The following is a 24,409-nucleotide window of genomic DNA, read 5'->3' on the forward strand; positions in this document are numbered from 1 at the left end:
CAATATAAATAAATAATGAGTTCATTACAGTACCTTGAAGTGGTCTTTTGTTTTCTTTCGCTAACAGAGCTCACGAGATTTTCTACTTTAAGTTTTGTGTTGTGAAGTTTTCAAGTTTTGGGTAAAGATTTGATGGATTATGGAACAAGAAGTGGCAAGAACCTAAGCTTGGGGATGCCCATGGCACCCCCAAGATAATCTAAGGACACCTAAAAGCCAAAGCTTGGGGATGCCCCGGAAGGCATCCCCTCTTTCGTCTACTTCTATCGGTAACTTTACTTGGAGCTATATTTTTATTCACCACATGATATGTGTTTTGCTTGGAGCATCTTTTATGATTTGAGTCTTTACTTGTTAGTCTACCACAATCATCCTTTCTGTAAACACCTTTTGAGAGAGCCATACATGATTTGGAATTTGATAGAATACTCTATGTGCTTCACTTATATCTTTTTAGCTTTATAGTTTTGCTCTAGTGCTTCACTTATATCTTTTAGAGCACGGTGGAGGATTTGTTTTATAGAAACTATTGATCTCTCATGCTTCACTTAGATTATTTTGAGAGTCTTAATAGCATGGTAATTTGCTTAAAATCCTAATATGCTTGGTATGCAAGATTAATAATAAAACTTTCTTATGAGTGTGTTGAATACTAAGAAAAGTTTGATGCTTGATGATTGTTTTGAGATATGGAGGTAATAATATCAAAGTCATGCTAGTTGAGTAGTTGTGAAATTGAGAAATACTTGTGTTGAGGTTTGCAAGTCCCATAGCATGCACGTATGGCAAACGTTATGCAACGAATTTGAAACATGAGGTGTTATTTGATTGTCTTCCTTATGAGTGGCGGTCGGGGACGAGCGATGGTCTTTTCCTACCAATCTATCCCCCTAGGATCATGCGCGTAGTGCCGAGGTTTTTGATGACTTGTAGATTTTTGCAATAATTATGTGAGTTCTTTATGACTAATGTTGAGTCCATGGATTATATGCACTCTCACCCTTCCATCCTTGCTAGCCTCTTCAGTACCGCGCATTGCCCTTTCTCTCATTGAGAGTTGGCGCAAACTTCGCCGGTGCATCCAAGCCCCGTGATATGATACGCTCTTTCACACATAAACCTCCTTATATCTTGCTCAAAACAGCCACCATACCTACCTATTATGGCATTTCCATAGCCATTCCGAGATATATTGCCATGCAACTTTCCATCATTCCATTCATCATACACATTCATCATTGTCATATCGCTTAGCATCATCATATAGTTGACATAATATTTGTGGCAAAGCCACCGTTCATAATTCTTTCATACATGTCACTCTTGGTTCATTGCATATACCGGTACACCGCCGGAGGCATTCACATAGAGTCATATTTGCTCTAGCATCGAGTTGTAATCATTGAGTTGTAAATAAATAGAAGTGTGATGATCATCATTATTAGAGCATTGTCCCAAGTGAGGAATACATAAATAAATAAATAAATAAATAAAAGAAAGGCCATAAAAAAAGAGAATGCCCAAAAAAAGAGAAAGACCATAAAAAAGAGAAGGCCCAAAAAAATGAGAGAAAAAGAGAGAAGGGACAATGTTACTATCCTTTTACCACACTTGTGCTTCAAAGTAGCACCATGATCTTCATAGTAGAGAGTCTCTCATGTTATAACTTTCATATACTAGTGGGAATTTTTCATTATAGAACTTGGCTTGTATATTCCAACAACGGGCCTCCTCGAGTGCCCTAGGTCTTCATGAGCAAGCAAGTTGGATGGACACCCACTAGTTTCTTTTGTTGAGCTTTCATACATTTATAGCTGTAGTTCATCAGTTGCATGGAAATCCGTACTCCTTGCATTAACATCAATCGGTGGGCATCTCCATAGCCCATTGATTAGTCTCCACATAACCCCCCTCATTATATTCTATTCCACCCATAGTGCTATGTCCATGGCTCGCGCTCATATATTGCGTGAAAGTTTATAGGTTTGAGATTACTAAAATATGAAACAATTGCTTGGCTTGTCATCGGGGTTGTGCATGATGATAGCATTCTTGTGTGACGAAAATGAAACATGACTAAACTATATGATTTTGTAGGGATGAACTTTCTTTGGCCATGTTCTTTTGAGAAGACATAATTGCTTAGTTAGTATGCTTGAAGTATTATCATTTTTATGTCAATATGAACTTTTGTCTTGAATCTTTCGGATCTGAATATTCATACCACAATTAAGAAGAATTACATTAAAATTATGCCAAGTAGCACTCCGCATCAAAAATTCCGTTTTTATCATTTACCTACTCGAGGACGAGCAGGAATTAAGCTTGGGGATGCTTGATACGTCTCCAACGTATCTATATTTTTTGATTGCTCCATGCTATATTATCTACTGTTTTTGACATTATTTGGCTTTATTATCCACTTTTATATTATTTTTGTGACTAACCTATTAACCGGAGGCCTAGCCCAGAATTGTTGTTTTTTGCCCGTTTTAGGGTTTCGAAGAAAAGGAATATCAAACAGAGTCCAAACGGAATGAAACCTTCGGAAACATGATTTTCTCATCAGATAAAATCCAGGAGACTTGGACCATCCGTCAAGAAAGCCACGAGGTGGTCACGAGGGTAGGGGCGTGCCCCCCTGCCTCATGGGCCCCTCGAAGCTCCACCGACGTACTTCTTCCTCCTATATATATCCATGTACCCCCAAACGATAGGGGACGAAGCCAAAAACCTAATTCCACCACCGCAACTTTCTGTATCCACGAGATCCCATCTTGGGGCCTGTTCCGGAGCTCCGCCGGAGAGGGCATCGATCACGGAGGGCTTCTACATCATCATCCAAGCCCCTCCAATGAAGTGTGAGTAGTTTAGTTCATACCTACGGGTCCATAGCTATTAGCTAGATGGCTTCTTCTCTCTTTGCGGATCTCAATACAATGTTCTCCCCCTCTCTTGTGGAGATCTATTCAATGTAATCTTCTTTTTGCGGTGTGTTTGTTGAGACCGATGAATTGTGGTTTTATGATCCAGTCTATCTAGGAATAATATTTGAATCTTCTCAGAATTCTTTTTAGTATGATTGGTTATCTTTGCAAGTCTCTTCGAATTATCAGTTTGGTTTGGCCTACTAGATTAGTTGTTCTTGCCATGGGAGAAGTGCTTAGGTTTAAGTTCAATCTTGCGGTGTCCTTTCCCAGTGACAGAAGGGGCAGCAATGCACGTATTGTATTGTTGCCATCGAGGATAACAAGATGGGTTTATTTCATATTGCATGAATTTATCTCTCTACATCATGTCATCCTGCTTAAGGCGTTACTCTGTTTTTAACTTAATACGCTAGATGCATGCTGGATAGCGGTCAATGAGTGGAGTAATAGTAGTAGATGCAGAATCGTTTCGGTCTACTTGTCATGGACGTGATGCCTATATACAGGATCATGCCTAGATATTCTCATAAGTATGCTCAATTCTATCAATTGCTCAGCAGTAATTTGTTCACCCACCGTAGAATACTTATGTTCTTGAGAGAAGACACTAGTGAAACCTATGGCCCCCGGGTATAGTCTTGTCATATCAATCTCCATCACTTTAATCTTGCTTTGCTTTTTTACTTTGCCTTTACTTTTTACTTTGCATCTTTATACCAAAAATACCAAAAATATTATATCTATCATATCTCACTCTCGTAAGTGACCGTGAAGGGATTGACAACCCCTAATCGCGTTGGTTGCGAGTAGCTATCGTTTTGTGCAGGTACGAGGGACTTGAGCATGGCCTCCTACTGGATTAATACCTTGGTTCTCAAAAACTGAGGGAAATACTTACGCTACTCTGCTGCATCATCCCTTCCTCTTCGGGGAAAACCAACGCAAGCTCAGGACATAGCAACTCCCCCGGGAGACTTTCGTCATCCGATGACGACATATCCTACGTTCATAATTCAATACTACATCATCTCTTGTGTTGGGTCCAATAAGATAATCCATAGTGTGGTGAAAACACGCCCTTCGTACTGGTTTGAGCTATTGGTGAATGGAGATGGTCTAAGATTTTCAGTAGTAAGAAGTGAAGTGGTAATTTTGAGAGCAAATGGTTTGGATGAGTGCTTCCTATTTCCTGTTTAGCTTTACAATAGAATATTGTTAGTCATGCACACTTGTGCATTTTCAGCCAGGCCCAGTGGAGTTGGCCTAAAAACATTTATTTCTTTAAGCCTGCTACATCCATCTCAAGTATTTATGGTCAAGGGTTAGCAGGGCCATCCAAATAGAATATGTGGTATGGGCTTTTTTAGTAGGTCATCCTACCAGATTAGGGTTTATCGATGACGAGCAACTGACATTAGTAATAACTATGAGTTGATATCACACTTCTATATGTATAACACAAGAGGCAGTTGATCCTACTTAATTAAGTACTAAGATACCCCGGCCCATGCATTAGTCGTAAGCACCCGATATGTCCTATTTTTAGCAAAGTCATGATAAATTCAAGGAAAATTTCAGCATGACCTTTGCTGAAAATAGGAAATATGGAGTACCCGAATTTGCTGGAACGGAAGTTAATCGACATTTCGGCAAACTCAAGGGCCTCTCGGGGTACCTGCAAAATCATCACGACACGATGGTCGGAGACAAAACCCAGCAAACTAGCACCACAATGTCCCTCTACTTTCATATGGATGAAAAGGGCACAGACCATATGGTCCTCTGCTTTCATTTCTATTGAAGCAGAGGCAAATATCTCTGAAGTCTGAACTAAAGCACGGTTTCCTTGCTAATGATCCACAGTCCCACACTACTTAATGGGTTTTTGCAGAACCAAAACAGACATCACAGGAGAGAAGTTCCAGTGGACAAGTCAGAATGGCATAAAAACATGATTGCATACATTAGGGTAGATGTGATTTTGGTACAGCTACACTACTGCAGGCTGCATACATTCAGTCATTCTAAAATTTATTTTAGTCTACTCCTAAAATTCAGCACTAGCAGATCTTCAACACTCCTAAAATACATACATTAGGGCAGATGTGAATAAGAACTCTGTCTAGCATGGGCACTGACCCGTGGATGGCATCTAGACAACACACACACATACAGTACATCACACACACATACAGTTTACTTATCATATTTTTTTAAACTTAACAAGGTACATGATTCAGAAATTCCAATGGTTCAGAACTTAAATGATTCAGACCATGATTTAGTTGCAAGGTTCAGAACTTAAATGTTCTCTCCAACTTAAATCCAATAATGAGGGAGAGCAAAAACCTTTTGCTGCTGCTGGAGGAGAACGGAGAAGGCCGGTTGTTTGGTTGCAGAACGTGACCAAATCTCCAGGCCCGTGCTGCTGCAACTGCAACCGCAACTTCAATTTTCCAGTTCTACTCAAATTTTCAGTCAAACATTACAGTTTGGATCCTCACCTTTGCTGGGAGGCGAAGGCGGGGATGGTTGCTCCTGTCGACGGGGGAAAGTAGAGAGCTTCTGCTGGCTCGAGGGAGGTGCGCCGGACAGTGAGGTGGATGAGGTTGGCGGCGAGGCGGGGCCGGCGGCGGCGCTGGAACCCTAGCTTGAGGAGGAAACGCACGATTCGGGGCGACGATGGTAGTGGCTTGCGGTCCAGTGGAGGGTGGTGGATTGTTGGGAGGAAGGGGAGGGGGCGGCGCTGGTGGATGGTTGGTTGGGGGCGGCGGCGGTGGTGGTGGATGCTTGGGAGCGGCGGCGGTGGTGGATGCTCGGGGGTGGCAGCGGGCTAGGGATTTGATCTGGCGCGGGGGCAAGGGGGAAAGGGATAGAGGGGGAAAGGCATAGCAATGGCGCACCTCCAAGGGGTGCGCCATAAGTACATCCATATCAATGGCGCACCACTGAGGGGTGCGCCATAAGTAACTTTTTTTATTGATAACAATGGCGCACCCTCTCCTAGTGCGCCATTAGTAACTTTTTTATTATATTTTTATTGCTAACAATGGCGCACCACATTTGTGAATTGGTAAAACATTTATGAATGTGAAAAAATATTAACAAATTCAATACTTTTTTGTGAGTTAGAAATTCAATACCAGAATAAACACATAAATAAATATTCATGAGTTCAAAAATATAATTGTTACTAGTGGCACACCTAGGTTGTCGTCGGCGGCGGTGGAGCGGGGGAGGGTGCGGTGGGTCGTCGAGTCGTACGGGCGGCGTGGAGCGGGGGAGGGTGCGGGGGGGCCGGACGGCGAGGGGGGATAGCGATCAAGATAGGAGGGGGGTCTGTGCTCCAAGTCACCGGCGGGGCGGCGCCAGTGGGTTTCAGGTCGTGTTGGCGGCGCAGTGGGTCTGGGCGCCGCGGGATTCTAGGGTTTGGAGGGCTGGGAAGGCGAGGGAGGGGGTGGGTGGGGGCGGCGGAGCCAGGGAGCGAGGTCGCCGGTGGGTGGAAGGGGATCGGCGGCGGTGGCGAGAGGCGAGGGGCGAGATGGGTCGGCGCAATATGGGTGGGGGTGGGGGATTGGGGGAAGAAAAGGGGTTGGCGAGGGGTGAGGCTTAGCAATGGCGCACCCCCTAGCGGTGCGCCATTAGAATTTTTTTGGGATAGCAATGGCGTACCCCCTAGAGGTGCGCCATTAGTAATCTTTTTCTTTGGATAGCAATGGCGCACCACCTTGTGGTGCACCATTAGTAGTTTTGCCAAAAAAAAATGAAAGTAGTGGCGCACGTGGTGAGTGGTGCGCCATTACTAGTTAAATTAGTAATGGCGCACTGTTACCTGGTGCGCCATTAGTATTTTTGGAAAACAATATATGTTAGTAGTGGCGCACCATTGGTGTGGTGCGCCATTAGTGTGATAGACACTAATGGCGCACCAGCACATGGTGCGCCAATGCTATATAGTAGTGGCGCACCACATGTCTGGTGCGCCATTAGTGTCCATATTATCTATAGCCCTTTTCCTAGTAGTGGGATAACGTGGTGACAATGGGTTATTCTATTGATTCACTTGATGTATGTTTTGGTGATCAACTTGTGGGTTCCACCCATGAACCTATGCATAGGGGTTGGCACACGTTTTCGTCTTGACTCTCCGGTCGAAACTTTGGGGCACTCTTTGAAGTACTTTTGTGTTGGTTGAATAGATGAATCTGAGATTGTGTGATGCATATCGTATAATCATACCCACGGATACTTGAGGTGGCATTGGAGTATCTAGGTGACGTTAGGGTTTTGGTTGATTTGTTTCTTAAGGTGTTATTCTAGTACGAACTCTTGAATAGATCGATACGAAAGAATAACTTTGAGGTGGTTTCGTACCCTACCATAATCTCTTTGTTTGTTCTCCTCTATTCGTGACATTGGAGTGACTCTTTGTTGCATGTTGAGGGATAGTTATGTGATCCAATTATGTTATTATTGTTCATATAACTTGCACTAGTGAAAGTATGAACCCTAGGCCTTGTTTCCTAGCATTGCAATACCGTTTGTGCTCACTTTTATCATTACTTACCTTGCTGTTTTAATATTTTCAGATTACAAAAACCTTTATCTACCATCCATATTGCACTTGTATCACCATCTTTTCGCCGAACTAGTGCACCTATACAATTTACCATTGTATTGGGTGTGTTGGGGACACAAGAGACTCTTTGTCATTTGGTTGCAGGGTTGCTTGAGAGAGAACATCTTCACCCTTCGCCTCCCACGGATTGATAAACCTTAGGTCATCCACTTGAGGGAAATTTGCTACTGTCCTACAAACCTCTGCAGTTGGAGGCCCAACAACGTCTACAAGAAGAAGGTTGTGTAGTCGACATCAAGCTCTTTTCTGGCGCCGTTGCCGAGGAGGTTAGCGCTTGAAGGTATATCTTTAGATCTTGCAATCGAATCTTTTTGTTTCCTATCATTCATATTGCTTTGCTTTGTGGCATCAGAAGAAACAGCCACCATACCTACCTAGCATTGTCATATTGCTTTGCATGATCATGTAGTTGACATCTTATTTGTGGCAAAGCCACCGTTCATAATTCTTTCATACATGTCACTCATGATTCATTGCACATCCTGGTACACCGCCGGAGGCATTCATATAGAGTCATATTTTGTTCTAAGTATCGAGTTGTAATTCTTGATTTGTAAGTAAATAAAAGTGTGATGATCATCATTATTAGAGCGTTGTCCCAGTGAGGAAAGGATGATGGAAACTATGATTCCCCCACAAGTCGGGATGAGACTCCGGAAGAAAATAAATAAATAAAAGAGGCCAAAGAAGCCCAAATAAAAAAAAAAGAGAAAAGAGGCCAGAAAAAAAGAGAAGGCCCAAATAAAAAAATGAGAGAAAAAGAGAGAAGGGGCAATGCTACTATCCTTTTACCACACTTGTGCATCAAAGTAGCACCATGAGCTTCATGATAAAGTGTCTTCTATGTTGTCACTTTCATATACTAGTGGGAATCTTTCATTATAGAACTTGGCTTGTATATTCCAATGATGGGCTTCCTCAAAATGCCCTAGGTCTTCGTGAGCAAGCAAGTTGGATGCACACCCACTAGTTTCTTTTGTTGAGCTTTCATACACTTATAGCTCTAGTGCATCCGTTGCATGGCAATCCCTACTCACTCACATTGATATCTATTGATGGGCATCTCCATAGCCCGTTGATATGCCTAGTTGATGTGAGACTATCTTCTCCTCTTTGTCTTCTTCACAACCACCATTCTATTCCACCTATAGTGTTATATCCATGGCTCACGCTCATGTATTGCGTGAAGATTGAAAAAGTTTGAGAACATCAAAAGTATGAAAAAAATTTCTTAGCTTGTCATCGGGGTTGTGCATGATTTAAATATTTTGTGTGGTGAAGATGGAGAATAGCCAGAATATATGATTTTGTAGGGATAGCTTTCTTTGGCCATGTTATTTTGAGAAGACATGATTGTTTTGTTAGTATGCTTGAAGTATTATTATTTTTATGTCAATATTGAAATTTTGTCTTGAATCTTATGGATCTGAATATTTTTCCCACAAAAAAGAAAATTACTTACAGAAATATGTTCGGTAGCATTCCACATCAAAAATTCTGTTTTTATCATTTACCTACTCGAGGACGAGCAGGAATTAAGCTTGGGGATGCTGATACGTCTCCAACGTATCTATAATTTTTAATTTTTCCATGCTATTATATTATCAACCTTGGATGTTTTATATGCATTTATATTCTATTTTTTATGATTTTTGGGACTAACCTATTAACCCAGAGCCCAGTGCCAGTTTCTATTTTTCCCTTGGAGTGCACGTCAGGGGATCAACGAGGAGAGCATGAGGCAAGGGGGCATGCCCACCCCCCTGGGCGCGCCCTCCACCCTCGTGGGCCCCTCATGGCTCCCCTAATGTATTTCTTCCGCCTATATATATCCATATACCCTAAAACTATCGAGGACGATAATAGATCGGGAGTTCCGCCGCCAGAAGCCTCCGTAGCCACCGAAAACCAATCTAGACCCGTTCTGACACCCTGCCGGAGGGGGGAATCCCTCTCCGGTGGCCATCTTCATCATCCTGGTGCTCTCCATGACGAAGAGGGAGTAGTTCTCCCTCGGGGCTGAGGGTATGTACCAGTAGCTATGTTTTTGATCTCTCTCTCTCGTGTTCTTGAGGTGGTACGATCTTGATGTGTCGCGAGCTTTGCTATTATAGTTGGATGTTATGATGTTTCTCCCCCTCTACTCTCTTGTAATGGATTGAGTTTTCCCTTTGAAGTTATCTTATCGGATTGAGTCTTTAAGGATTTGAGAACACTTGATGTATGTCTTGTGTGGGATAACCGTGGTGACAATGGGTTATTCTATTGATTCACTTGATGTATGTTTTGGTGATCAACTTGCGGGTTCCGCCCATGAACCTATGCATAGGGGTTGGCACACGTTTTCGTCTTGACTCTCCGGTAGAAACTTTGGGGCACTCTTTGAAGTACTTTTGTGTTGGTTGAATAGATGAATCTGAGATTGTGTGATGCATATCGTATAATCATACCCACGGATACTTGAGGTGACATTGGAGTATCTAGGTGACATTAGGGTTTTGGTTGATTTGTGTCTTAAGGTGTTATTCTAGTATGAACTCTTGAATAGATCGATCCGAAAGAATAGCTTTGAGGTGGTTTCATACCCTACCATAGTCCTCTTAGTTTGTTCTCCTCTATTAGTGACTTTGGAGTGACTCTTTGTTGCATGTTGAGGGATAGTTATGAGATCCAATTATGTTATTATTGTTCAGAGAACTTGCACTAGTGAAAGTATGAACCCTAGGCCTTGTTTCCTAGCATTGCAATACCGTTTGTGCTCACTTTTATCATTACTTACCTTGCTGTTTTTATATTTTCAGATTACAAAAACCTTTATCTACCATCCGTATTGCACTTGTATCACCATCTTTTCGCCGAACTAGTGCACCTATACAATTTACAATTGTATTGGGTGTGTTGGGGACACAAGAGACTCTTTGTTATTTGGTTGCAGGGTTGCTTGAGAGAGACCATCTTCATCCTACGCCTCCCACGGATTGATAAACCTTAGGTCATCCACTTGAGAGAAATTTGCTACTGTCCTACAAACCTCTGCACCTGGAGGCCCAACAACGTCTACAAGAAGAAGGTTGTGTAGTAGACATCATGCTCCGCTGAAGAAACGCCATAGCTGGCGTCCTCGGAGCCTCGAGGAACAGGATAGTGCAGAGATCAGCCTGCTGCTGGGCAAGATTAAAACGCTTGCCCAGTCTGGATTGTCAATAGTCGAGGTAATGGCGACGTCTATAGCACGGGGGGTCCAGCCACTCCAATACATAGGGCTCCCCATGCGGCATTATAACGGGGAGGACGACGCCTCATGCTATGGTCGGAAGGGCCCGAAGACCCCCGCCGCCCTGGCCAAAATACTGGCCGAGCTGTATAAAGGGGAGAAAGAGGAGTTCACGTGTCTCGAGCATCAAGACGGATTTTCCTTGTATAATCCTCCCAGTTGGGTAAGCTTCGGCTCCACTATTTTACTCATGTCCTAGAATCATTCTTGACAGGCAGTATCTTATCCGTTTATAACAGGAATGGCAAAAGGCTGTTGAGGGGATCCATGACCCTGCTCCTCAGCCGGAGAATCGCAACCGAGATCTTCACCCCGGATATGAAGAGGATCCGGACATATTTGTGGAGCTCGAGGATGGAATATTCTATCAGATGAGCTATGACAGTACAGATGTACCCATCATCGCCGATTACCCCGGTTTCCTTCCTGCTTCACATGTAAGTAATCCGGAGATACCTTGTCCAAGAGAGTTTTCTCATTCCTCCACACCCACCGCACTGTCCTGTGCTCAAAGGGGAGGCGTTCGGCGCGCCATGCTGCCCTGGGGCATCTTCGAAGAGAGCGTCCCCCACACCAGGCAGGCCTTCGAAGAGGAAAGCAAACGAAGATACGGCCGAGCCTTCATCAAAGAGGTATGAATTTGCAAATATGCACCATGGCAACTATGAGCTTTCCGTTTACCCTGTATCAGGAAAAAGGTGTGCCGGACTATATCCGGGGGTCCGGCCGGTCATACTTCCCGCAGCCAGGATCCAGAGCCTGTCTGAAGATGGGGGCTAATGCGGGGGTGACGCCGGACTGTCCTCTAGCCGAGGATTCGGATGATGTATCCGTCACCAATTCAGAAGTGGAGAGCGCCATGAATCATCGGTGCCGTAGGGCCATTTTACAAGACCCTGGTTTTTAAGAAGAGAATTTAACGCCTTCAGCTCGGCCGATGCATATATACGAGCTGCTCGAGATGGGCTTAATAGAGCTACAAATCAGCATTTAAAAGACGTGCGGGTAAGTTTACTTTTTCCGAATATGATAACCATATGCGAGTAGCCCCCAAGACTTGAAGCAGTTGGTACAACTGGTTTAAGTATCATTGTATAACTAGGTTCTTACGGAGAAGAACGACCTGCTAGCCTAGGATCTAGAAAAGTGTTAGACGCAGCAAACTGCTGCCTGTGCCGAACTGGAGAAATCCAAGAAGGCGTCTCCTGGTAATGTTTCCCTCCATCGAGAAAACATGATGGTACACTAATAATGCTAACCTAGTTGCTTACCTTTTTATCGGATCATTAGACTAACTGCAAGAACAGCTGGACACCGCTCGAAGCGGAGAACATGGAGCGAAAAAAACTGCTAGCAGTGGGCGAGCGTGTTCTAACAAAAGTCGTTCAGGAGGAAAACTAGCTCCGTGATGTGAACACCCAAATGCGCGAAGAACTGAAAGATGTACGGTCCCAGTTGGCAGACTCCGTGAAGGAGAACAAAAAGCTGCGAGGCGGCATATTCAGTATGTGGCCAAATTTATCTGTTGACAGTTTGGGGGTAAAATTAGCTAATATAGCTATGATTGCAGGTATGTTAACGGGCCGTCCTGAAGAGGAGGTGTCCGGATCACCAAGTGATCTTCTGTAAGGGTTGTCCCAGTTGCACGAGCAAGCTCGGCAGGCAATGCCAAGTGTATCCTAGGCCTTATGGCCATCCGCCTCCACTCTAGGGAGTATGGAGAAGCTTGTAGAGCTGTTCAAGGGAGTGCGGCGGCGTATCCGACTATGGAAGATATTGGCATGCCGAGAGGGTGCTCGAGAGGCCTAGGCCATGGTAAAAACGCAGTATACCAAGATGGATCCGAATCACATGGCCCGGGTCGGACCGCTAGGGTCAAATGGGGAAGAAATTCCCGTTAGTTTAGTATATGACCAAGTGGAGGTGGCCGCTAGATATTCCCAACAGGATTGTAACTTAGACCGCCTGTTGGATGGTATAGAGGAGGAAGTCTTTAAGTCCTAAGTGACTATGTCATTTCCTTCTAGCTGGATAATAAAAACAATTGTCATGGCTGACCTTTTCACTTCAACCTCTGGACCCGAAGGTGCGGAGTGTTTCTGAATACCCTAACGGTAGAATATACCGGGGTATGCATAGGAACCAGGCGTAGGGGTCATAGTTGCTTGAACATACAATGTGTATCCGGCTAGTTATGTTATATTACATTATGTAAGAAACCTTCTCCAGAGAGAATAGTTCCGTTAAGGGTTCCTTTCCCTGGGTGTGCATGCGTTTAATGTGCATGTCTGAACTGTGATTGAAAAACTCGTAGATTAAGTAACTTCTGGGGTTTCACAATGGAGTGAATGTGGAAACGTCTTTAATTCGCCGACCGAATATTCCCTTAAGAACGCTAGCTTTCGGCTTCACCCAGTCTGAGGTACACATCCAGATGACCCGGCAGTAACAATCGCAGGGGTGCTCCCTTTATGCCCTAGCCAAACTAACGGGAACGTAGAGCATAAGCACAGGAGCCAGGCAACCCAGCTTGGCCAAAACATAAGTCATATCGATGCATATAATGGCGAAGAAAAGGTACATATGGAAAAACTCATATGTGGTGAGCTTGATGCTCGAAGAATAATAGCAAGCTTGTGTATGAGAAGCCCCCAGGTATAATGAACATACATATGTGGAGATGTACGCATCAAGGGAGGACGGTCTAGCCGTACTAAAACCATAGGGCTAAAGAGCAAAACGAAGAAAGATAAAAAACGAAAAGAGAGAATAAATAACGTTAATAATAGGAGGAAGGAGACGAACACAGAGTTCGGCGCTAGGCATAAAATAGTTGGAGTCTGGCCGCATTCCAGGGGTTCGGCTGCAGGTGATTGTCTGACGCATCACGCAGGCGGTACGCTCCTCCGATGAGAACTTCGTCAATGATGAAGGGACCCTCCCACTTGGTCTTGAGTTTGTCCTTTATCTTCTCTGGCAGGCGTAGAACGAGTTCACCAACATTATAAGTCTTCGCCCGCAATTCTCTGCTTTGATACCTGCGAGCCTGCTGATATGTCCCCAACTGGGGGAATAATGTGCAGGTTCTTACAGAGAAGAATACTAGGCTGTCCCAGGAGCTGGAGGAATGCAAGACCCAACTGGGGGCCGCTCTTGCCGCATTGCAGGAACAGAAAAAGCCTTCCGCTGGTAACATTTATTTTAAAGAATGGTGGTTACCATATAGTGTGCGGCGTGTCTGCAGATCTAACAATTGATTTTGCAGATGAGTCCGGAGAAAGTCCGGGGGACTAGCATGTTATGCGACAGCTAGAGGCTGGCAAACGCGTGCTGAGTAAGGTTATGCTGGAGAAAAACAGTCTCCAAGATGCCAATGTTAAGCTGAGCGTTGAACTAAAAGACATTCGGGGCCAGCTTGCGGACTCCGAGAAGGAGAATAAGCGGCTTCGGCGCGGCATTTTTAGTAAGTGCTTGAACGAATCCTACTAAAGGAGTTCGGCGAAGAAGTCGACTAACAGCGTTATGTCTGTAGGTATACTGATGGGTCGTCCCGCGGAGGAAATGCCCGGGTCTGCGGGTGATCTTTGGTCCGAGCTGTCACATCTGCACGAACAAGTTCGGCAGATGATATAGGGCGTTGCCCAGGCCTTGTGGCCATCCGTCTCCCTGCCAGAAGGTGTTGCTGAGCTTGCGAAGAAGCTGAAGGGAGCACGGCGGCGCTTCCATTTATGGAAGATATCAGCCTGTCGACAGGGTGCCAGAGAAGCCCGGGCCATGGTGAAGACACGGTATACCAAGGCAGACCCGAATCACATGGCCGAGGTCGTACCTGTGGGGCCCGACGGAAAAGATATCCCCGTTAGCTTAGTTTATGGGCAAGTAGAATTAGCCGCAAAGTATTCTCAACAGGGTTGTAAGCTGGACCGCCTGTTGGATGGTATAGAGGAGGAACTTAGTCAGTTCGCGTGACTATGTAATTAAAGTGACATGTATAATGCCTTCTAGCCGGATTGTAGATCATTTGTCGTTGCGGACCTTTTCGCTTCAACCTCCGGGCCCGATAGTCCGGAGTGAATCCGAATACCCGCTCAGTTTATATAAAACCGGGGTATGCATGGAGACCAGGCGTAGGGGTCATTAGTGCTTTATCAGACAAGTGCCCAACTAGTTATGTTATATTACATGGGTAGTAAGAAACATCTTCCAGGGAGAATAGTTCCGTTAAGGGTTCCTTTCCCTGGGTAAGCATGCCCTAAAGTGCATGTCCGGACTGCGATAAGAAACGCAGAAAAAGCATCTGGGGGCAGATATGGACAATAAATAAAAATCATCTTTTGTTCATTGACCGAATATTCCCTTAAGAACGCTAGCTTTCGGCTTCACCCAGTCTGAGCTACACATCCAGCTGACCCGACAGTAACAATCACAGAGGTGCTCCCCTTATGCCCTAGCCGAATTAACGAGAACGTAAGGCATAAATACAAGTGCCAGGCAACCCAGCTTGGCCAAAACTTAAGTCATATCAATGCATATAATGGTGAAAAGAGGTACATGCGGAAGTAGAACACATGTGTTGGGCATGAAGCCCGGATAAATAATTTAAGCTTCTGTGAAGGAAGCCCCCAGGTATGAAGAGTGCGGCTAGCGCATCTGTAATGTGCACACAGGGCACAAGGTGACCCTTGAAGGCCTAGAGAAATAAGAAAAGAAAGAAAGAAAGGAAAACAAGACATATAATGTATTTGTGAAAAAATGGACAGAGGGAGTGGACTAACATAGAGTCCGGTGCTAGGCGTAGAATCTTCGAAGCCTGGCCGCGTACCATGGGTTCGGCTCGAGTTGACTAGTCGATGCATCCCGCAGTCGGTACGCTCCACCGGTCAGAACTTGGTCAATAATGAAGGGACCTTCCCATTTGGGCTCGAGCTTGTTCTTTTTCTTATCCGGCAGGCGTAGAACTAGTTTGCCAACGTTATAAGTTTTGGCCCGTACTTCTCTGCTTTGGTATCTGCGAGCCTGTTGCTGCTAAAATGCGGAACGGGCTTTGGCTATGTCGCGCTCCTCCTCTAAGGTGTCCAGACTGTTCTACGGATCGAGCTCGGCTTCTCTTTCTACATACATGCACACTCTAGGTAAGTCATGAATTATGTCACAGGGCAAGACTACCTCTGCGCCGTACACCATAAAGAAGGGTGTATATCCGGTACTATGATTCGGCATGGTCCGCAGCCCCTAGAGTACGGAGTCGAGCTCCTCTACCCAGTGCGTGTTAGACTCCATTAAGGAACGCACTAATCTAGGTTTAATTCCGCTCATTATAAGACCGTTTGCTCGCTCGACTTGACCGTTGGTTTGTGGGTGATAGACTGAGGCATAATCGAGCTTGATGCCCATTTTGCTGCACCAGAGTTTTACCTTGTTGGCCGTGAAGTTCGTGCCATTATCAGTGATGATGCTGTGGGGGACGCCATAACGGTGTACAACCCCGGATATGAAAATCTATCAACGGTTCGGATTCAGCTGTTTTAACCGGTTTAGCCTCTATCCATTTGGTGAATTTATCCATCATGACCAATAAGTATTTTTTCTTGTGGGTTCCCCCTTTAAGGGGTCCAACCATGTCAAGCCCCCAGACCGCAAAGGGCCATGTAATGGGGATTGTTTGGAGGGCGGTGGGTGGCATGTGGCTTTGATTTGCAAAGAGCTGGCAACCGGCGCAACGTTGGACCAAGTCCTGTGCGTCTGCCCGGGCCATTGGCCAATAGAATCCTGTATGGAAGGCTTTGCTTACAAGAGCCCGGGATGCGGCGTGATGACCGCCGAGTCTGGTGTGAATTTCTGCCTGAAGACTTCGCCCTTCCTCTTCGGAGATGCACCTTTGAAGACTCTGATGGTGCTTTTCTTGTACAATTCTCCCTCGTGGACCCTGTAGGCCTTGGATCGCCGCACTATGCGGCGTGACTCATTTTGGTCCTCCGGAAGTTCCTGGCTAGTTAGGTAGGCCAAGAATGGTTCTGTCCACGGGGCAATAATGGCCATTATTTCGTGGGCTGAAGGTGTTATTTCGGCGGCAGAGCCTCCGATTGTGTCAGAGAGTTCGGTATCGGGTATTTTGGCCAGGTCCAGACTGTTGTTACCGGTGTCCCCTTCCCATGCTACGGAAGGCTTGAAGAGCCTTTCCAGAAATATGTTGGGGGCGACTGCGTCGCATTTTGCGCCAATGCGGGCGAGGATATCCGCCGCCTGATTGTTTTCCTGAGCCACATGGTGAAATTCGAGTCCCTCGAACCAAGCTGACATTTTTAGGACGGCGTTTCGATAGGCCGCCATTTTCTGATCCTTGGCGGCGAAATCTCCGTTTATTTGGGATATTGCGAGGTTTGAATCCCCACGCACCTCCAGGTGTTGAATGCCCATGGAGACTGCCATCCGAAGACCATGAAACAGAGCTTCGTATTCGGCTGCATTGTTGGAATCTGTATAGAATATTTGTAGTACGTACCGAACGGTATCTCCGGTTGGGGATGTCAGGACGATGCCAGCCCCTAGACCGGCCAGCATTTTAGAACCGTCGAAGTGCATGATCCAATTGGAGTATGCGCCGTACTCTTTAGGGAGTTCGGCCTCCGTCCATTCGGCGACGAAGTCGGCTAGTACTTGCGATTTAATGGCTCGGCAAGGTTTGTATGTTATGTCGAATGGGAGGAGCTCAATGGCCCATTTGGCAATCCGGCCCATAGCGTCGCGGTTGTTGTTAATATCATTAAGTGGCACTTCCGAGGCTACTGTAGTCGAACACTCTTGAAAGTAGTGTCACAGTTTCCACGATGCCATGAATACCGCATATGCTATTTTTTGGTAATGCGGGTACCGTGATTTGCATGGAGTGAGGACAGTGGATACATAGTATACCGGCCTTTGAAGAGGGAATTTGTGTTCGTCCGCTTCCCGTTCGACAACAAGCACCGCGCTTACAACTTGATGAGTTGCCGCAATGTACAACATCATTGGTTCGCCGATGTTTGGTGCAGCCAGGATCGGGTTGGTTGCCAGAATGGCCTTTATTTCTTCCAATCCGGTTGTGGCCGCGTCCGTCCACTCGAAGTGTTCGGTGCGCCGAAGGAGGCGATAAAGGGGTAAAGCCTTTTCTCCCAAGCGGGAGATAAAGCGGCTTAGAGCCGCCACGCATCCAGTTAGCTTCTGGATTTGTTTGAGGTCTGTTGGGGTAGCCAACTGTGACAACGCTCGGATTTTGGCCGGATTAGCTTCAATACCTCTACTGGAGACAATGAATCCCAGGAGTTTTCCAGCTGGTACGCCGAAAACGCATTTTTCTGGACTGAGCTTGATGTCATATGTTCGGAGGTTGTCGAATGTGAGCCTCAAGTTGTCTATCAAAGAGTCGATGTGTTTGGTTTTGACGACCACATTGTCTATGTATGCCTCTACTGTTTTGCCGATTTGTTTCTCCAGACATGTCTGAATCATGCACTGATATGTTGCACCGGCGTTTTTGAGCCCAAAAGGCATTGTGTTAAAACAGAAGGGACCGTATGGTGTGATGAATGCCGTTGCGGCTTGGTCGGACTCCGCCATTTTGATTTGGTGGTGACCGGAGTATGCGTCAAGGAAACACAATGACTCGTGTCCTCCAGTAGCATCAATTATTTGATCGATGCGTGGGAGGGGGAAGGGATCCTTTGGGCAAGATTTATTGAGGTCTTTGAAGTCAACACAAAGGCGCTAGGATTTGTCCTTCTTTGGTACCATCACCAGGTTTGCTAGCCAGTCCGGATGTTTTATTTCTTTGATGAATCCGGCCTCCAATAACTTGGCTAGTTCCTCTCCCATGGCCTGTCTCTTAGGTTCGGAGAAACGCTGAAGAGCTTGATTGAACGGCTTGAATCCCTTTAGGATATTGAGGCTATGATCGGCCAGCCTGTGTGGGATTCCTGGCATGTCTGAGGGATGCTAGGTGAATATGTCCCAGTTCTCACGCAGGAACTCTCGTAGTGCGACGTCCACAGCGGGGCTTAGCTGTGCCCCGATGGAGGCTGTTTTTGTAGGGTCCGTTGGGTGGACTTGGAATTTTACTACTTCATCCGGTGGTTTAAAGGAGGTGGACTTGGATCTCTTGTCGAGTATCACGTCGTCCCTGTCCACTATGGAGCGCAGCGTAGTTAATTCCTCGGCCGAGAGGGCTTCCGATAATGCCTCAAGGGCCAATGCGGCTGTTTTGTTTTCGGCGCGGAGTGCTATGTCCGGATCGCTGGCGAGAGTGATGATTCCGTTGGGCCCGGGCATTTTGAGCTTCATCTACCCGTAATGGGGTACGGCTTGGAAGATTGTGAATGCCTCCCGTCCTAAAAGAGCATGATAACCACTATTGAACAGGGCCACTTGGAATGTAATTTCTTCGGACCTGTAATTATTCAGTGTGCCGAATACCACATCTAGTGTGATTTTCCCAGCACAGCGTGCTTCCCGACTGGGGATAATTCCTCTAAAGGTTCTGCTACTTTGCTCAATGCGGCTTCAGTCTATTTCCATCTTTTGAAGAGTTTCCTCATAGATGAGGTTTAATCCGCTGCCGCAGTCCATGAGTACCTTGGTGAGTCGAAAGCCGTCCACGATTGGACTGAGAACTAGTGCGGCTGGTGCTCGGGCTGTTCGGAATTTAGGTTCGTCACTGGCATTGAAGGTAATAGTCGTGTCACCCCATGGATTTATTGCTGCTACGTGGCATTTTCGGCCATGCTGCGGAGTGTTCGCTTGCATCTATTATTCCATGCGAAGGTCTCAAAGACCGTTAACACCGTATTGTTGTCCACGGGATGGTGCTCTGTGGTATTTGGGAGAAGTAGATCCTCACCACTTTTGGCCACCTGCCGGAGTATCCAACATGCTCTAAGGTTGTGCGTTGGTATTGTATCCGCTGTACTATGAATTTTGCAGTGTCCGTTGAGCCATCCCTCCAGTACGGTTCCTTGCCCCGTAGAGGGTTTTTGCTTTTTGGTAGTTAACCCGAGTGTATTGTGATAATACACCCTTTTATTTCGGACTGGGTTTGTGTTCAAGGCCGGATTATCCCAAAAGTTTGTTTCAGTTTTCCATGCACTTTCCATCGCATAGTACTTTCGTACTATGGACGCCAAGTCAGCGAAGCGTGTTATCTCATGGCGATTTATGGCGTTAAGGATTCCCTTGTCCGTGCAATTATTGCAGAAAAATAAGATTGCATCCTCCTCGCGACAGTCCTTAACCTAGTTCATCACAAGGAGGAATCTGGCCCAGTAGTGATGTACTGTTTCCTGGGGCTCTTGCTTGATATGGGAAAGGTCGCTTGTGTTTGGGTGGGTGGGTGGAATTGAATCCAAACCCCTACCTGATCTGGGATCCAGGGGCCGAGGAGTTTCCAATTTTGGAAGTTCTGGTTCTGGGATGTTACCCGCTAATCCTGGTCCGCTGCCTGACTATAAGTTCAGGGATTGGATGTTGTCCTCCCGTGAACGGGCGTCCGGCTCAGAGAGCTCAAGAATCCGGACATATTTGGTCCTCAGGATAGAGGAAGGGTCGCCGCATTGTTCCTCCACCACTTCAATATGATGGGTGACCGGTGGAGAGTTAATCTCACTTTGATCGGGTTTAAGCCCAATCTGATCATAGTCCGTAGCGACTCCCAAGGCAGCGATGCGATCCAAGAGCTTGTTTAAGGAGGAGAGCTCCATTGGATTCATCTGTTCGGCGAGTTCTGATTTGACATGGAGGCTGGTTTCGATGATCCGAGAATTCATCATCGGCACGGCGACCGATCAGGCGGTCATGATGAACCCGCCTAGCCGGAGAGTTTGGCCGACAGCCAAAGCTCCCCCAACAGTAGTACCGTCTTTAAAGACGAGACGAGACATCCTTCCTTCTGATGACGACACACAGGAACTCTCAATGAAAGCACCAATGTCGGTGTCAAAACTGGCGGATCTCGGGTAGGGGGTCCCGAGCTATGCATCTAAGGTGGATTGTAACAGGAGGCAGGGAACACGATGTTTTACCCAGGATCGGGCCCTCTTGATGGAGGTAAAACCCTACATCCTGCTTGATTAATATTGATGATATGGGTAGTACAAGAGTAGATCTACCACGAGATCGGAGAGGCTAAACCCTAGAAGCTAGCCTATGGTATGATTGTATGTTGTCCTACGGACTAAAACCCTCTGGTTTATATAGACACCGGAGAGTTCTAGGGTTACACAAGGTCGGTTACAAAGGAGGAGATATACATATCCGTATTACCTAGCCTGCCTTCTACGCCAAGTAAAAGTCCCATCCGGACACGAGACGAAGGCTTCAATCTTGTATCTTGATAGTCCAATAGTCCGGCCAAAGGATATAGTCTGGCTGTCTGGAGACCCCCTAATCCAGGACTCCCTCAGAACCCTCCCACTTGGTCTTGAGTTTGTCCTTTTTCTTCTCCGGCAGGCGTAGAACGAGTTCACCAACATTATAAGTCTTGGCCCGCAATTCTCTGCTTTGATACCTGCGAGCCTGCTGATACGTCTCCAACGTATCTATAATTTTGGATTGCTCCATGCTATATTATCTACTGTTTTGGACATTATTGGGCTTTATTATCCACTTTTATGTTATTTTTGGGACTAACCTATTAACCGGAGGCCCAGCCCAGAATTGCTATTTTATATTGTTTTTTGCCCAGCTTTGGGTTCAATCTTGCGGTGTCCTTTCCCAGTGACAATAGGGGCAGCAAGGCACATATTGTATTGTTGCCATCGAGGATAACAATATGGGGTTTTCATCATATTGCATGAGTTTATCCCTCTACATCATGTCATCTTGCTTATGGCGTTACTCTGTTTTCATTAACTTAATACTCTAGATGCGTGCTGGATAGCGGTCGATGAGTGGAGTAATAGTAGTCTATGCAGGAAGGAGTCGGTCTACTTGTCTCGGACGTGATGCCTATATACATGATCATGCCTAGATATTCTCATAACTATGCTCAATTCTGTCAATTGCTCAACAGGAATTTGTTCACCCACCGTAGAATACTTATGCTCTTGAGAGAAGCCACTAATGAAACCTATGGCCCCCGGGTCTATCTTCATCATATTAATCTCCCAATACTTAGTTATTTCCTTTGCTTTTTACTTTGCTTTTATTTTACTTTGCATCTTTATCAAAAAAATACCAAAAAAATTATCTTATCATATCTATCAGATCTTACTCTCGTAAGTGGCCATGTAGGGATTGACAACCCCTTATCGCGTTGGTTGCGAGGATTTATTTGTTTTGTGCAGGTGTGAGGGACTCGCGCGTAGCCTCCTACTGGATTGATACCTTGGTTCTCAAAAACTGAGGGAAATACTTACGCTACTTTGCTGCATCATCCCTTCCTCTTCGGGGAAAACCAACGCAATGCTCAAGAGGTAGCACCTGCTGTTGATAAAATGCGGAACGGGCTTTTGTGATGTCACGCTCCTCCTCCAGGCCATCTAAGTTGTCCTGCCGATTGAGCTCGGCTTCTCTCTCTTCATACATGCGCACTCGAGGTGAGTCATGGCTAATATCGCAGGGTAACACTGCTTCTGCACCGTACACCAAGAAGAAAGGTGTATATCCAGTAGTGCGGTTAGGCGTGGTCCGCAGCCCCCAGAGTACGGAGTCAAGTTCCTCCACCCAGTGCTTGTTTGATTCTTTCAAAGACCACACTAGTCTAAGTTTAATGCCGCTCATAATAAGACCATTAGCCCGTTCGACTTGACCGTTTATCTGCCGGTGATAGACAGAGGCGTAATCGAGCTTAATGCCCAGATTAGAACACCAGGTTTTCACTTCATCGGTTGTGACATAAGAGTCATTAGGATTATGTTGAGTGGGACACCATAACGATGTACCATGCCAGATATGAAATCTATTACCGGCCCCGCTTCGGCCGTTTTGACTGGTTTGGCCTCTATCCACTTAGTGAGTTTATCCACCATGACCAGCAAATACTTTCTCTTATGGCTTGCTCCTTTAAGGGGTCCAACCATATCGAGTCCCCAGAGCGCAAAAGGCCAAGTGATGGGGATTGTTTTTGAGGCAGTGGGGGCATATGGCTTTGGTTGGCGAAGAGTTGGCATCCAACGCAATGTCGGACAAGGTCCTGTGCGTTTGCTCGGGCCATCGGCCAATAGTACCCTGTACGGAAGGCCTTGCTAACAAGGGCCCGCGCTACGCATGGTGCCTGCCAAAACCGGCATGAATCTCAGCCAGGAGCTGCCACCCCTCCTCCTTGGAGATACATCTTTGAAGGACTCCAGTAGCGCTTTTCTTATAGAGCTCTCCGTTATGAACCTTGTAGGCCTACGAACGCCGAACAATGACGTGGGTCTCATTCTGGTCCTCAAGAAGCTCGTTGGTTAAGGTAGGCTAGGAAGGGTTCGGTCCAAGGGGCAATGACTGCCATGATGAGATGTGCCGACGGTGTTGTTTCGGTGGCTGAGCCTCCGATGATATCGGTAGGTTCGGAATCTAGGGTTGTGTTCGGATCCGGACTAATATTGCCCCTTTCCCCCTGCCACACCACAGATGGCTTAAAAAGCCTTTCTAGAAAGATATTAGGTGGGATGGGGTCGCGCTTGGCGCCGATACGAGCAAGGACGTTTGCTGCTTCATTACTTTCTCGAGCCACGTGATGGAACTCGAGCCCCTCGAACCGAGCCGACATTTTTAGGACGACATTACGATAAGCTGCCATCTTCAGATCTTTAGCATCGAAGTCTCCATTTATTTGAGATATTGTGAGATTTGACTCCCCGTGCACTTCCAGGCGCTGTATGCCCATGGAGACAGCCATCCGGAGAATGTGCAATAAGGCCTTGTATTCGGCTGCGTTGTTGGAGTTTGTGTATAGTATTTGGAGTATGTACTGAATGACGTCTCTAGTGGGGGACATTAAAACAACGCCCGCTCCTAGCCCTACCAGCATTTTGGAGCCATCGAAATAAATATCCCAATTGGCATATGTGTTGTATTCTTTAGGGAGTTCGGCCTCTGTCCATTCGGCGACGAAGTCAGCAGGAACTTGGGATTTAATAGCTCGATGTGGTTTGTATGTAATATCAAATGGAAGGAGCTCAATGGCCCATTTGGCAATTCGGCCCATGGCATCGCTGTTGTTTATAATGTCATTGAGTGGTATTTCGGAAGGCACCCTGATCGAACACTCCTGGAACTAGTGACGGAGCTTTCGGGATGCCATGAAGACCGCATATGCTATCTTTTGATAATAGGGGTACCGGGATTTGCTTGGTGTAAGGACAGTGGATACGTAGTATACTGGCTTCTGAAGCGGGAATTTGTGTTCGTCCTGTTCTCATTCAACGACGAGCATGGTGCTCACCACCTGATGTGTTTCCGATATGTATAATAACATCGGTTCACCAACGTTTGGCGCGGCCAGGATTGGGTTGCTCGCAAGAAGGGTTTTTATTTCCTCCAATCCGGTTGTTGCCGCATCCGTCCACTCGAAGTGATCGGTTCGCCGTAGAAGTCGGGTAGAGTGGCAGT

This window comes from Triticum urartu, chromosome 2 (assembly GCF_003073215.2).
Source record: "Triticum urartu cultivar G1812 chromosome 2, Tu2.1, whole genome shotgun sequence".
Classification (NCBI taxonomy): domain Eukaryota; kingdom Viridiplantae; phylum Streptophyta; class Magnoliopsida; order Poales; family Poaceae; genus Triticum; species Triticum urartu.